This window comes from Sus scrofa, chromosome 3, assembly GCF_054392235.1.
Source record: "Sus scrofa isolate SSC_HxYL_T2T_F1_AM1 chromosome 3, Sscrofa_HxYL_maternal_Yorkshire_Landrace_v2.0, whole genome shotgun sequence".
NCBI classification, from domain to species: Eukaryota; Metazoa; Chordata; class Mammalia; order Artiodactyla; family Suidae; genus Sus; species Sus scrofa.
The window spans coordinates 1,794,616-1,798,554 of NC_139385.1; the positions used below are offsets into that span (position 1 = coordinate 1,794,616).

The 3,939-nt window shown below is 61.3% G+C and overlaps 1 long non-coding RNA gene across 1 annotated transcript; it reads right to left on the reverse strand.

Annotated features, from left to right (window-relative positions):
- Positions 1-1,208: 1,208 nt before the first annotated feature.
- On the reverse strand, positions 1,209-1,956 carry LOC110259834 (uncharacterized). Its single transcript, XR_014840036.1, has 2 exons — positions 1,785-1,956; positions 1,209-1,479 (listed from the first exon to the last, which is right to left on the reverse strand). It is a non-coding gene; the product is annotated as an uncharacterized LOC110259834 (long non-coding RNA).
- Between the last annotated feature and the right edge of the window lie 1,983 nt (positions 1,957-3,939).

Below are 3,939 nucleotides of genomic sequence, written 5' to 3' on the forward strand. Positions count from 1 at the left end.
GGTCCTCTGAGAGTGTAGGTCTGGCCCTGCCCGGAATCTTCTGTCCGCCAAGGACCTGGCGCCCCCTGCCGGCCATCTGCCATCCCTGCGCCTCCTGGAGATGGTCCTGCCGCGCTGACGACGCCCCTCCTCGGCCCTGGCCCGCCCCGCCTTCTCCCCCTCCCCCCTTAACGGGATCACACCTGCCGCCCCTCCACGCAGGTACCCACAGGCGCCTCCTCCTGGTATGATGTTGACTCGACTCCTGGCTCACGGCCACTCCCACACTGCTCTAGTGACTTGGCGTCCTGACCCTGCCACACTCCTGGCGTCTGCTTCCCCAAGACCCCGCCCCCTCCATGGTCACTCCCCAAACCTTGGCCACCCCGTGGCAGCAGAGGGCCACTCTGCCTGCACCTGCTGTTATCCAGCTCACTCCCTCCGATTTCCTGAGTCCGCTGGGCCCCTGGGCCCCTACCCCTGGAGGGCTTGTCCCCCCCGCTGCCTGAAACCCCAGGGTCTGGTCACCCGCTGCAAGTCACCGTCACCTCCCTTGGCCTCTCTCACCTCCACACCTTCTGTAGTCTCTGACCTGCTGCTTTCAGCCTGCTGCCCACTCACCACCCACACCTGGGCGGCTGGAGGGCCTGCCTCCCCGCCTGGTGAGTCTCACCTGTGCCAGACCAAGCGTCGCGGGGGCCTCTGGGCAGACCCACCATCTCTGCCCCCCACCCCCGCTCTCCCACAGCACCCCACTTCCTCTCTGCTTCAGAGACCTGCCACCCCAGCCCCCGTTTGAATTGTTCTTCTCTGAAGGCGTCCAGGTCACCAAATGGCCGGTCATTTCCTAGTCCTCGTGGAACCCGGCCATCAGCAGCATCCGCTGGGGTCCCTCATCCCACGACACTGTCACAGCTCCCAGGACACCCACTGTCCTGGGCTTCCTCTGGCCTCCCTGGTCACCCCTCCACCTCTTAAATGCCAGATTGGAGGCCCCCAGCCCGGTCCTTGGCCCTGCCATCTCCTCGTCCACACTCACTCGCTGGGAGATGTCACCCAGGCTTGTGGCTTTCAACACAGGTCCAAGCCAGACTCCACCCGACAGTCTCCACCCAGTGCTCTCCCAGAATCCCAGACGCGTTCATCCCGCCACCTCTCCTGTCGGCTGCACCCCACAGGCCTACAAGGCCTTGTGCTCGCCTGGCTACAAGACTGAAGGAAGCCTGGAGTCAGCGACACATACGGCAGTGGTTTAATGGATGGGGGTGCTTACATGTCTGCAGCAACGTCCTGGAGCGACGAACCACCGCGGGCGTGGGCAGGACAGGGCAGTGGCAGTGCTCTGCTCCAGAGAGGAAGGGGAGCCTGCCAGTCATAGGCGGAATTGACTTCAGGTTAGCGCGCTAGTTAGCAGAGAAACCAGCAAGGCACGCCCCTCACAGCCCGCTGATAAAAACAATCAGCAGCTGGGGCCTGCGCAGGTCTGCAGGTAGGTCAGTCCTGAGCGCGGGTACAGGTGAAGCAGGTACAGGTCGGGCAGCGGATGTAGAGAGAGCAAGAGAACAGCCATCTTGAGTGGCCTGACCATACATCTCCAAACCTTCCCTGGGTTATTTCACGAACACCTCGGGCTCCACATCTCCAACACTGGACCTTCCCCAATCCTGTGTCTTTGTGACAATACCTCCCCGTCAACTGCTCAACCCAAAGCCCCCGCCTACACGCAGTCTGCCAGGAAGTCCTGCTGGTGTCACTTTCCCAAGCCCAGTCCCTTTTCACTGGCCTGGGCCACCCTCGGCTCTCACCTGCATCACTTCTGCCCTTGCTCCTGTCTTGACTCAGCAGGCAGGGCCATCCTTTAAAGTGAGTGTTAGGTCACTTCAGTCTGCTCAGACCCTCCGTGGCCTAACCCTGAGTCAAGGTCAAAGTCCTTACAAGGCCTACAAGCCCTTGGCAGTCCCCACCCGCTGCTTCATTTCTTTTTCTTTTTTTTTTTTTGTCTTTTTGCTATTTCTTGGGCCGCTCCCGCGGCATATGGAGGTTCCCAGGCTAGGGGTCCAATCGGAGCTGTAGCCACCAGCCTACGCCAGAGCCACAGCAACGCAGGATCCGAGCCGCGTCTGCAACCTACACCACAGCTCATGGTAACGCTGGATTGTTAACCCACTGAGCAAGGGCAGGGATCGAACCCGCAACCTCATGGTTCCTAGTCGGATTCGTTAACCACTGCGCCACGACGGGAACTCCCGCTGCTTCATTTCTAACCACTCTCCCCCTTGATGCTTCCGCTCCGGTCACCTTCACCTCCCTGCTTGGACATGCTGGGCGTGTAGCTGCCTCAGGGCCTTTGCTCACTCTGCCTGGAATGCTTTTCTCAGATAGTCTCCAGATCTTCCCACAGTACGCAGAATAATGGCCCCCAAAGATGTCCAAGGGCTAATCCCTGGGATCTATGACTTTGTCGCCTTAGGGGGCAAAAGGATTTTGCAGGTCTGAGAAAATTAAGGCTCTCAAGATGGGAAGAACATCCTGGATGATCTAGGTAGGCCCGATGCTCAGAGAGGTCCTTTAAAGAGGGAGGCAGGGAGTTCCCGTCGTGGCGCAGTGGTTAACGAATCCGACTGGGAACCATGAGGTTTCGGGTTCCATCCCTGCCCTTGCTCAGTGGGTTAAGGATCTAGCGTTGCTGTGAGCTGTGGTGAAGGTTGCAGACGCAGCTCGGATCCCCCCATTGCTGTGGCTCTGGCGTAGGCCAGTGGCTACAGCTCCGATTCGACCCCTAGCCTGGGAACCTCCATATGCCGTGGGAGTGGCCCAAGAAATGGCAAAAAAGACCGGAAAAAACAAAACAAAACAAAACAAAAAAACCAGTTAAAAAAAAGAGGGAGGCAGGAGGGCCAGGGTCAGAACAAAAATGACCTAAAGGTGCTGCGTTGCTGGCCAGGAGGATGCAGGAAGGGGCCGTTAGCCAAGGAGTGTGGCAGCCTCGAGAGGCAGGACGCCACTGTGCCTGCCCTGATATGCAGGCAGGAAGCTGAGGCCTCAGAGGGCCAGGGTCTTTGCCTCTTGGCCCCTGGCTCTCATTCCAAGCCTGGGGCTCGCTCGCCTTTTTTGGCTCCTAGGCCCAAAGGTCCCCAGTTCACTCTCTTCCCCCCATGGCACCACGGCAGCACAGAGCCCCAAACGTCTCCACCCCTGGGTGCTCAGCGTCTCCCCTTCAGAGCTTACGTATCCTGGGCCCCCTTCCTCAGAAGCCAGTCAAATCTGAACCACTGGGCCAGGCTGCTGGCGTGTGCCCAGTGCCCCTGCAATGCCACGGGAGCCTGGTTGTCCTCAGCGGGGACTCACAGCCCCCTCCCCACCTGTGCACCCCGCATGGGAGAACATGCCTCCTCCAACTCGCCGCCTTCAGGTCTCCCTGGGTGGTGAGTGGTAGGCCTCCCCCTCCCTAGGGTGATGTGCTGGGTTCCGTGGCCTCGGACAACACAGCCCCTTCCCGACGGGAACACCTGGGAGCGCCGGCCTGGGCTCCAGCGCAGATCCCTATACGGGCTCCGGGGAGGCCCGTCGCGGGGGTGGGGGTGGAGGTACCCCTGCAAGGACGAGGAGGTACCGCAGTGGGGGCTCGGGGATGCCCATTCTCCCATTTGGCCTCTCTGCCCCCTCTCCTGGGCCAGGTCTGTCACCTCTCCTGGTGGCTGGAGAAAGGAACCCTCCGCACCGCAAGCCGCATCTCGTTAGGTCTCTTCGGCGCAAGCGCAGGCTGCACACCGGGCTTTTACGACGCCGCGGAGACCGTCGCTCCGCGCGCCTGCCGCCCGCCCCGCCCTCCCGCGAGACCCCGCCCACCGGGGCCGACCCCGCCCACCGGGGCCGACCCGGCCCTAGTGGCTCCCGGCACGTGGCCGCCCTGCCCACAGACTTGGGTGGGAGCCAAAACAATTCAGTGAAAAAGGCCTG